This window comes from Chiloscyllium plagiosum, chromosome 26 (assembly GCF_004010195.1).
Source record: "Chiloscyllium plagiosum isolate BGI_BamShark_2017 chromosome 26, ASM401019v2, whole genome shotgun sequence".
NCBI classification, from domain to species: domain Eukaryota; kingdom Metazoa; phylum Chordata; class Chondrichthyes; order Orectolobiformes; family Hemiscylliidae; genus Chiloscyllium; species Chiloscyllium plagiosum.
In genome coordinates this window covers 20,225,303-20,237,470 of record NC_057735.1, presented here as the reverse complement: position 1 = coordinate 20,237,470, position 12,168 = coordinate 20,225,303, and the positions used below count along the sequence as shown (strand labels likewise).

At 39.9% G+C, this 12,168-nt stretch overlaps 1 long non-coding RNA gene across 1 annotated transcript in view; it reads left to right on the top strand.

Annotated features, from left to right (window-relative positions):
- Positions 1–12,168, top strand: part of LOC122562974 — an 84,642-nt gene that overhangs the window by 30,042 nt on the left and 42,432 nt on the right. The window contains exon 2 of the long non-coding RNA XR_006315452.1: positions 11,721–11,785. This is a non-coding gene — a long non-coding RNA (uncharacterized LOC122562974). The remainder of the gene's footprint in view (positions 1–11,720; positions 11,786–12,168) is intronic.

Sequence of the window (12,168 nt, the reverse complement as noted above, 5' to 3'; positions counted from 1 at the left end):
AAAAGAGTTTACTTTTATTGTAAAGCTTTTTTGTTTTCAAATATTCCCTGACACCATCAAAGTATTAGAACATTTTGACTCTTGTTCTAAATTCCTATATGAATATTCAACCTTGATTAAGCTGAATCCATGAGGTGAGTTATGGCATGGATCAGGTTGACATTCCAGTGTTTATCATCAACACTACCCTGAAGAGGTCCAACATCTCTGCCAACTCTTAGGAAACTTTGGCCTGTGGACCATCCAAAGAGAACAAGGCTCATTCAGGAAGATGCTGAACAAACTGAGAGTCCACACTGGAAAAGCATCAAGGTGAAATTGAAGCATCAAATGAAGAACATGAAATCTCTAAACCATCCAACCAACCTTCACCACCACCACCTTCAAGTTCCAAACCACTCAGTATCTTGATTTGGAAATATATCACCATTCCTTCACTGTCACTAGGTCAAACTCCTGGAATTCCCTCCCTGAGGGCATTTGGGTCAGCCCACAGCAGGTGGATTGTAGCAATTCAAAAAGGCAGCTCACCACCAACTTCCCAAGGCCAAATAGGGGCAGGCAATAAACAGGGGCCCAGCCAGCAAAGCCTAAACCCAGAAATGAATTAATAAATACAAGCAAGCCTTTCAAGTATCACCTGCTCCCATGTGTGGCAGATTTTGCAGCACATAGATCAGACTTTATTTGCATGCCCTTGAATCCAGAGGAAGCAAGTCATCCTTGGTTTTGAGGGACTGCAGGAGAAGAGTAGGATTTTCGTTTGGAGTCCTAGTTCAGATCTTTGTTGTTGGATCCTGAATCCGAAGAAGCTTTTCAGTTGCTTGTGACATGGGAATGATGTTGTCAAAGATGTTGAGTGTTAAGTGGTCCACTACCACCTGAGACAATGGATCATTACGCATCTGTTTTATGCCTTAAAATGCATCACCGCACAACCATGTTTCGAGAGCCTCGATTCGAAGTCACAACCCCTGTATTCAGTCAATTGAATATGTACACCTTTGGCCAGTTGGTCTGAAGGTGACAGTGATGTAAACTGACAATTGTCTGAATGGGTCAAATTTAAAGAAAGACTTTTGAACAATTGCATCGGTTGCTTGGAATACTGCACTGCAGTTCCACAAGGAATGACCTTAATATTATTCTCACATCAGTTTTTCCATAATGCATTTCAAAATAGAAATGCAATTGATACATTCATATTACACTTGGCATAGGAGCGACAAGAAATCTCAGAAGCTCTGGCCTGCAGCTTTAGTTTTTGTCGAGCACGATTGGCTTTTATGGCCTTATACAATCTCATAATAGGACCTGCCATTAAACTAAAGTAGACAATTCCTTTTTCCAGCTCATTCTATGCCTGTGTTCAAATCTATTAAAAGGGGCTTTTGTAATAACCTCATCAATGCAGTTTTCTCTTTAAGTTATATTTAAATTCACTGCAGAAGTCTGTTTGCTGGTGGTCTTGCTCCAGTATCCGACTGAGATCACAGTTGGGTGAGTTTGATTTTTTTGCACATATAATTTAAAGTTGACATGTATTTTGTTGGAAATTGATTACCTCTGAAAAAGGCCATTAAAACTCTAAACCTCAATTGATATGTTGGAAAACATTTGACCATTAATTTTTTGCAATTAAAAATATATTTAAGATTTCTATCTAATTTGAATATTATTGTGATTCAGATTATCTACAATAGGAACAGAGGGAAAACAAGTTTCATCCTCTGGGCAAAAAATACTACATATGGATTTTCTGAACAGCAAAGGACAGGAGATTCTAATATAAAATGTAACACCTAAGTTACATCTTCATTTAGATTTCTGCTTTTCATGTTTTTTTATAGAAGCAAAGTTAAATTGGATTTCTATATGATTATGCACCAGACCAGAAACCCTCAAAATATTTTAAGAAGGTAGCCTGGACTTCACTTTTTTTTATTTTAAAGGAAAATGTGAAGTGCCATATTCTAGATATAATGCGACTGATCAAAATACTCGACATTAAGCAAAAACACAATTTATTTAAACATTGTAGTTAAAATACAACAAAAGAAAGGGGAATTTAGAATAAGAATGTATTGGAAAATTTAACAGAATAATAGGGACAGTAACTATTACTAATTAACTGTTCTAAACTAGTAGCATCCCATAAACACATCGTGGGCAAAAAGGCAAATTCAAACACAGATTCTCTCATGCAGTTCTCCAATCCAGGAGGACAAAACATATCAAAAGAAAATTCAGAGAGAGTAGCAGCTGAGAGACATTTGCTGAAGCTTCTAACTATTTTGAGACTCCAACAGCTTCTGCTGCTACTGAAAAGTCAAAACTCAGAAATCCTCCTCTGTGAGAGTTGGCCACACCCATTCAGGCTGTTCAACGAAACTCAAGGCTGCTTGAGTGGTTTACCCTTGTGGCTCCAACAGGCTGGTCAACACCTCTACCTTAACCTAACTTCAAAAAAAAGACCACGACAAACTAATCTCTTAAAACCACAGCATCATCTTAATTTTCTTCCCCATTTGTGTTTATAGAAGTACAGTAGTGCTGAATTCAGAAAGACATCCCATTCTCTTTGATCAACCAACCACATGCCAAATCAGGAGAAGATGGCAGTTCAATTGAATCCTTATTGGGACTTTATTTTTACTTGTAAACTTTTTCAGTTTCAAAAGTTTCAGCACATCATAGTTGTAGCTCTTTGGAACACGCTACAGATCCTAAAGGCGCATGAGAGGATATGAAAGAAAGAATAAGAGGTCAGATAACACTATTAATTAGTTACTATCATAATGGTATACTGTATAATTTTAAGATAAAAAAAGTGATCCGAAAACAAAACCTGACAGATCAAATTAAGGAATAGCAATTGATTGATTGCCCTACTGAGAGTGTTTTATGTAGCTATACCATAGAAAAGGAACTGAGATTCAAAATATAAAGACAAATTAGGCAGACATGTACTATCAATAGTTAAAGCTGGAGAAGACTTTAATTAATCCAAACGAGTCTGGCCGAGAGAAAATGCTTGTGGTGAGAAAGGTGAGGGTGGTATGTTTATATTGATTTCTCAGTCAATATGTTACTGTTCCAACTAGAAAGAAAACACTTCTTTGTCAGATTCTGTGTAATGAAGCAAAGAAAGTGACTGACCTAAAAGCAGCAGAACATTGGCAAATGGTGACCACAATTTAGTAAAGTTCAGTGCAATATTGAAATAGGGAAAAGAAGATTCAAGACAAGGTTTATTTGACTGGGGGAAACAAATTGTAATGTGGTAAAATGTTCATGCCAACATTTAAATTAAACATTTCAGAGAGGCATAGATAATCAATACAAAATGTTTAAAGAGCAGAAATATGAGCACAAATGAAGTACGTTCTAGGAAGAGAGAAAATTGAGGATGATGAAAAATGGCATCAAATGATAAATACTAGAGGGAGTTTAGAAAGGACAGAACATATAAATTTGGATATCTCTGATTAAAATATAAGAATATTACTAAATAGGGGTAGGAGTCCATGTTGTTTTATTGTTAACATTCCTTTCCCTCTTAGGGAGAAGGCATTGGTTCAATTCCCAGTCCCTGATTTGTTGTCCATGGAAGGACTCATCACATAAACACATTAGCTACAAAAGCAGGTCAGAGGCTAGGAATACTGCATTGAGAAACTCACCTCCTGACTCCCCAAAGCCTGTCCACCATCTACAAGGCACAAGTGAGGCGTGTGATGGAATTCTCCCCACTTGTGTGGATGGGTACAACCCCAACAACACTCAAGAAGCTTGACACCATCCAAGACAAAGCACCATATCCACAAGCATCCACTCCTTCCACCATTAGTGCTCAGTAGCAGCAGTGTATACTATCTACAAGATGCACTGCAGAAATTCACCAAAGATCTTTAAACAACATCTTCCAAACCATGACTATTTCTGTCTAGAAGGACAAGGGCAACAAATACATAGAAACACAACCACTTGCAAGTTCCCCTCCAAGTCACTCACCATCCTGACTAGAAAATATATCAACATTACCTTAGTGTGTTTCAGTCAAAATCCCGAAATTCCCTCCCTCTGGGCATTGTGGGTCAACCTACAGCACGTGGACTGCAGCAGTCCAAGAGGGCAGCTTACCACCACCAACTAGGGACGGGGAAAAAATGTTAGTCAACCAGCGACATCCATGTCCTATGGGTGAATATTTGTTTTATAAATGCTTCATAAGGACTGTCAAAGGAGGGGTAGGTTAAGATAGATTAGATTAGATAGATTACTTACAGTGTGGAAACAGGCCCTTTGGCCCAACAAGTCCACACCGCCCCGCCGAAGCGCAACCCACCCATACCCCTACAATTACCCCTTACCTAACACTACGGGCAATTTAGCATGGCCAATTCACCTGACCTGCACATCTTTGGACTGTGGGAGGAAACCGGAGCACCCGGAGGAAACCCACGCAGACACGGGGAGAACGTGCAAACTCCACACAGTCAGTCGCCTGAGGCGGGAATTGAACCCGGGTCTCTAGCGCTGTGAGGCATCAGTGCTAACCACTGTGCCACCGTGCCGCCCAAAAGCGCTCTGCGAGGAGACGTCCAGTCTACCCAATGTAGAGGAGACCACATTGGGAGCAATGGATTTTAAGGAGAGAAGATTTTAAGGAACTAGAGAGAATGACACAACTGAAATTTTCAGAGGCGAATATTGACAGCATAAAATCAAAAGTGAAAGGCAGCTAGAAAAGTTAGCAGAGGGTAGTACTCAAACAGAAATAGGATCAAAGAAGTTAGACAGACTAAAGGTAGAAAAATTACATCCAAGCTTCTAGAGGGAATCTAGGGTAGAAATAATAAAGGCTAACATTAGCTATAATTTTTCTAAAGCCAATGGGAAGGAAAATTATGTCAGAGAGCTAGGTAAATAGACAAAACAAATCAGTATTATTCCTCCCTTCAAAAACTTTATGATAAAGCAGGAAATTATAAGTCAGTCATTAATTTTTAGTTGCTTCTAAACCATCTAATGGGAAACTGATGCATTCAAAATGGCCACCTATTTTGCACGTTAATGAAAACAAGATACTGCAGATGCTGGAAATCTGAAACAAATACAGAGGATTTTGGAGAAACTCAGCAGGTCTGGCAGCATCTGTGGCAAGAGAAACAGAGTTAACGTTTCAGGTTTGCTATGACTCAACCATCCATTTTCTGAAGTCATGTTAACTCTAGTTCTTTTTCCGAGGCTGCCTCCAGACCTGCTGAGCTGCTCCAGCATTCCCTGTGTTTGCTTTACATTTGCAGCATCTTCACCTTGATGGTTGACAAATTAAAGGTTAGGAGCTTAACCTAACCTACCCTTCACATGTGAGTGTAGGTAACCCCCTGCTACAATTTTGGATGTAACTCCAGAGCCAGTGCTCTGGTCTCAAATTGCTGAGGGCAGTTCGGAGAGCATCCTGATTCAATCTCCTGATCCAGAGGTAGGAATATTACCATGGAGACATGATTAAATATCAGACAGAATAATTAAAACTTTAAAATAATTGAGCAGGGTGCATTCTGCCTTATAAAACATTGAGAATTATTTGAACAATTAATGGGATGTAGTAAAGAATGAACTATATTTTGCTTTATTTGATTTTTCAAGTGCATTTGCATGATAGCAATAAGTACAACCTCAATTTAATCAGACATAATTACGACTATAGAGAATGAATCAGATACGTCTATTCTCTCTGAAAGCAAGTGTAGAACTATATCCCAGACTCAGTAGAATGGATGTAGTCCATGTAACATGAATATTAACCTCTTCAGAACTATCGTATACAACAGTTTCCTCCTTCCATTAAAGGAAGAGTATCTTTCTGCAGGGCCTTACAGTCCCAGGCAGCCATTACTTTGAAATGAGTTTTGAGCTTCTATATTTAACCCTATCACTTCTTCATGATCTGTTCCCATTTCCATAAATGTCACGTTTGTAATTTCACTCAAATATGAAGAATAGGTTAGATTAAGCTCCTATACTTTTGGTTGTACATACTAGGGTTAAAGTCAGCTCCAGTGTGCTGTCATCATTATGGACAGACTTTTTGGTGGTGTTATGATCCCAATGGACGTTTATTGCTTTTTCCTGCTTTTCTGTGCAATGGAAGCACATATAATCACGAGGTGCAGGAATCTTTCAGCACTGAAACCCGCTGTCAGCTGACAAAACAGCATCGACAGGTGGACCTAGTCAAAAATGGAGGCTTTTATGTCACGGCCACAAATTTCCTGCCTAATTCTTAGTGATTAACATAATAACTACCAAGACAGCAAAAGTGGTGCAAATATCTTTCCAAACTTAAAGTGCACTTGTAAATAACTCACATGCATTCATCTGAATTTTCTGATGACCAGTTTCTGTAGAGTTAATGGGAGTTTACACATTGGGACACTGATGTGGCAAATTCCAAAGGAACTGCGGGGAAATTGAATATTCCACTAGGCAATTCCCTACTGCTTGGTATGTTCTGAAGGTATGCATTTAACTCAGAGGATTCTGCTGCAGTTAGGTAAATCGTTACACAAGAAATGTTAGACAGTTAAAAAAAACTCCTGTGTAACTATTAAAGGGACTCCCAATTTAGCACACACATCCTTAATTACGCCTCCCCCCCCCCCCAGAAATCTAAACCAATAACCCCTACCCCCACAAACACACCAACATCATCTGGCCAACTCTTCACTTGTGCTCACTAGCCAACCCCCACTCCCCTGCCACTGGACCCGATCACCAGCTAACTCCAGATCTGGCATCTCTCCAATCATCTGGGATCCAACCCCTTCCTTCCTCTGCCACCATACCCAACACCGTCTTCTAGACACAACATCACCCTTGTCTCCCTACCCTGGGACATGACACCCACTTGCAATATGACTGTACCCAAAAGCCCCCCATCGCCCACTCTGGATCCAACACTCCTCCAGTCCATACCAACACTCCTGCCCCACTCCCAGGAGCCATCACATCAATTCCTCTCTTGCCACCAAACCCAAAACCACCCCAGGACCCAATGCCCCCAGCGAGGACAGACACCAATCCTCAGCCCTTCTCTGACTAGCTTCATCAGAGAGCCAAATATATTGGCATGATTCATGCTTTGCACTCATTAAAGGGAGTTAGGAACTTTAATGTAGAAAAAACAATGTTGTTTTTCTTTGTTCACTTTTTATTGGACATTCATGTTACTGTTCAATGGTGTAAGATTTGGCTGACCTTGTAGGACAAGCTGGTTTTTCCTCTATAAATTGAAAAGGATATTTTCTAACAGAAATCTCAGCAGGTGTATTTGAAATGTTGTAGCCCACATCTGAACAGCACTGAAAACATCTTTTCGACCCTCTATTTATCTTACATTGAGTGATTGTTGAGAACAATCTCAGATACACATATTAACACAGATACACACACATTCAGGTACACACATTCACTCAGGTACACACACTCACTCAGATACCCACACTCACTCAGGTACACACACTAACTCAGATATCCACATTCACTTTGGTTCACTTACAAACTATTGGATTCCATTGCTGTCATGATGTAGTTAAAATCAGCCCATGACGTCAAAATCTGAGGCTATCACATGCATGTGCAATAGTTATTTAGTGATTGTTCAACCTTCTGAGTGCAGCTTACTACTGATTTACAAGAAAACCTCCAGCATAATGCAGTTTAAAATCACAGTCTTTGGTTGTGACGCCATGACCTAACTTGCAGTATAATGAGTCAATTCTGGACACATGTGAGCAAAGCTATTCCTTTTAAGTAGCCTGTCAATTGCATGCTGTTATGGCATTTCATGAATTAGTCAGTGCGGAGCTGGGATTTACTTTGGCACCTCGGCAAGAACTAAATGAACCTCTTGATTCCCTGTAAGGAAAATGTAAAATCACCAATTAAGATGTAGAGAGAAGATTTGTACAGTGAAATCAAATTTGTTCTTCATAAATCCATTTTAAAAAGTGTTAGCTGTGGCCCAATTGGAAACACTCCTGTCTCTGAATCAGAATTGATGGAGTCAGGATCTACACCAAAGCTTTCTGCTCATATTCCACTCTGATTCTTCAGTGAACTACAAACGGATTATGGTATTGCTGGATAAGTTGAATAAGTTGTTCCATCAAATATTCTCTCGTTTTGTAGTATATGCCTTAGAATTTGTATTTAAGCTTCTTATCTGCTTTGATGTATTTGTGTAATCATAATATGTAGAACATAGAACGTAGAACAGTACAGTTCAGAAACAGGCCCTTAGGGCCATAATATTGTGCCAAACATGATGCCAAATTAAACTAAACCCTTCTGCCTGCCCTTGGTCCATGTCCCTCCATTCCTTGCATTTTCATGTGCTTAGCTAAAAGTCCCTATTGTATCTGGCTTCACCACCAGCCCTGGCAACGCGTTCGACATTCCTCACACTCTCTGTGTAAAACATTTGCCCCTCATGACCCCTTTGAACTTATCCCCTCTCACCTTCAATGCATGTCCCTAGTTTTAGACATTTCACCTCTGGGAAAATGATTGTGACTGTCAACCCTGTCTACGCATCTCATAATTTTATAAACTTCAATCAAGTCTCCTCTCAGCCTCCACCTCTCAAGAGAAAATCACCCTGGTTTTTCCCCTTCTAGCCTATCCTCGTAAACCTTTTGTGCACCCTCTCTAAATTCTCCACATCCCTCCATATAATGTGGTGAGCAGCATTGAACGCAATATTCTAAATGTAGCCTAACCAAAGTCTTATAAAGCTGCAACATGAATCCTGACTCTTGTACCCAATTCCCTGACCAGTAAAGGCAATCATGCCATCCGCCTACTTTACCACCCCATCAACTTACGTAGCTACTTTCAGGGAGCTTTGGACTTGGACCCCAAGATCCCTCTGTCCATCAATGCAGTTCTGGATCCTGCCATTAACTGTAGACTTTTCCTTAGTATTTGATCTCCCAAAGTGCAGCACCTCACACTTACACTTTATCAATTAAAAGGACCATCCAATGCTCAGCCACATGGGTAATTTCATGTTGCAGAAAATATTGCAGAAAATATTGTTCAAGAGCTTGACTGCTTTATTTGCAGGAAGCAAAATCTCCTTTCAGAAAATTAGCAGATGAAATCATTTGGTATCCTGGTATAAAATCAACAGAGTGATGTTTATCCTTGAATCAACATGACTAAAACAGATTAGCTAGTTTTTAAAATCGTTCACAGTACATGGACATTACAGGTTAGTGCATCTAGTGCTTATCCCTGGTGGAGAACAGACTTCTTGAATCTCTGTAATTCCTTCATGAAGTTGGGATTGGAATGGAGAAGGAGGAACACTAACAGTGCCTGGGAAGGAAGTTCCAGAATTTTGATTCAGCTTTTTGTCACATTGCTGCTGTCAGACCTTGTTGTATTCCTAATTGGCAATTACCAGAGTGACCATATTTCAGGAAAGATTTCATTCATCACAAAATACTTTGGGAGATTTGGAATGTTGTGACATTGCTGCTTTATAATTGTTCAACAAAGAACTGCATTAAAACTAGGGCACAATGATTAAACTAGATTCCCTACAGAGTGGAAACAGGCCCTTCAGCCCATCAAATCCACACGGACCCTCCAAAGGGTAACCCACCTAGACCCTTTTCCCTCTGACTAATGCACCTAACACTATGGGCAATTTAGCATTGCCAATTCACCTGACCTGCACATCTTTGGACTGTGGGAGGAAACTGGAGCACCCGGAGGAAACCCACGCAGACACGGGGAGAATGTGCAAACTCCACACAGACAGTCACCTGAGGCTGGAATCAAGCCTGAGACCGTGGAGCTGTCAGGCAGCAGTGCTAATCAATGAGCCACCATGCTGCCCCAAAGCAGCAGTAAAGCTCCTTGAGTCTGCGATTTACTGTGTGGGAGGCGAACATGATCATGACAGCACAGACACTGACCCCTTCGAGAGAGTCTGCACTCTCCCACACCATAGATAATTCTCCAAGAAAAAAAAACACATTTTTTTTTGTTTTGAACTTAAATACACCAATGTTTAACACGGCATTTCAACATGCTGCAGCGTTACAGTTGATCCACAGAAATGGCAGCGGTGGGATTATGAAAAAAGAGCAGTGATGTCCAGCTCAAGCATGTACTCTACTCCTTAAACATAACAAAATATGACCTCAGGTAATGTCCATCTTGAATCATTCTGAGGTTCACACCTTCTAAAATCTGGCATGATGTGATCAAACCAACAGACCAAAAACTGCCATGAATTGCAAAAGCAAGAAAGGCAAAAATGTATTTCTCATCCAAACAATAAATTGATTTTAACTTGCTACTTTTTTCTTTGCTCTTGCTGAAGCACATGCACTGTCCTGTTATAAGGTAACAGATAAGAGCAGTAGCAGCTGGTATGAGAAAAAAACAGATCGGCAAGTTGCAGTATGGAGGTGTTATCCCACACAAAGTGGATAACATAATTACCATTGGTAGAATGATATCTAAAAGGGACTTCACTTTGCATTTATGAAAGAGTCTAGACTTCAAAAATTTCATGCTTCTCTGTAAAGCTCTTTGGGATGTCCTGAGGTCAGGAAAGACAGTCCATGAATGCTAGACTTTCTTTCATATCCAGTGATCATTATGTGTAAGTCTGTGTCCTGTCGATGCGAACATGGCGTTTTAGGTTTATATGAGCGTCTGATAGCTGACAGAGGTTATGAAGCTCTTTCAGTGGTGACTGCCCTAACTGAAGTGGATGCCAATCAGATTGTTCCTTATCTTTTATTGCAATGCTTCTTTATTTTCCGCCAGTGCAGATAATTGGAGACTTCACGGTCAGAAATAGCACATCTGCGATCCTCATTCAGTTAAATTGAATCCCCTTCTTGATATCAATGCTACATACAGTAATCTTCCTAAAGACACTGTGCATTGCCTGAGATTTATCAGGAATGTTCTAATTTTACCATTAATGTTCCAGATGTTTTACTGTAAGAAAAACAGTGAGGCTTCAGTGCTCGCTGTTTTGAAGGAGTAAATCTGACAGCAACTTCCCAGGCCTGGGGGGAGGCCTGTAGATCTGCCTGGAGCTCTAACAAGCACCCCCCCGAACTGACACCAGAGCTGTCTCCACACTGTTGAACTGGTCACTGCCATCTTCAGGAATCTGGAGGCCATTGAGAAAATTGCAGCCAGCCTCTGCTAACAGACCTGTGCAACATGGGTTGGTTACATGTATATAACTGCCCTGCTTTCATAATCATTTCACCTTATGTTAATGAAGCTCTCTATCGAATCACTACAAAGGAGAAACATCACAAATTTTAGTTACATAAATTCACTCTCTGCGCCCACTCATTCCACCTACAGAAAATATCCTAGTGACAGGAATGGGAACTGATAGGCACATCCCAAATCATGGTGCAAACCCCACAGGAGGTTTGTGGGCAAGTGTAACTGCAACAAATGGCAAACAGCATTCATGTGTAACTGAACAAAAATTAGAGCCATTTATGTCTTAAACATGCTCCCCTTGACAAGAGGAGGTTTGTAAATTAAGTCACTTCAAGTCTCTGAATGCTCATTGCCCTGTTTTTTTTTCTTGTAAAGATCCTGTATAGCATTTTGTGTCTTTAATATCCCTTATATTTTCATGTCTTTTATTCAAACAATAGCTACGCTTCCTGTTGGTTCCCCTGATACATATTTGGCTTGCATCTACTTACTGAGGCACAACAAGGTAATGTAGCTGTTTAGTCTATTACTACTGTAACACACAGAGCTAATTCTTCATGTCAGAATATCTTTGCTGCACTCCAATTATATAATATGTTATCTTTACTTGGCAAGCATTTATACTGTCTAGTCAGCATAGAGTAAAAATGTACTGTGTTTGTGGAACATATAAATACTTTAATGCATCTCATATTATACAACATTATACAATATATCTAGAATTACAATATAATTATCCAGACAGATCTGGAAAGCATGTTTGTGTTAGTCACCATTATTGTGGCTTGACATGAACTAAATTAAGGTTAAGATAAAATCAATTATTCCTGTGCATATAGCCATGCAGTGACCTGAATTATAAAGCATGCAATTGCCATTGCTATCTCA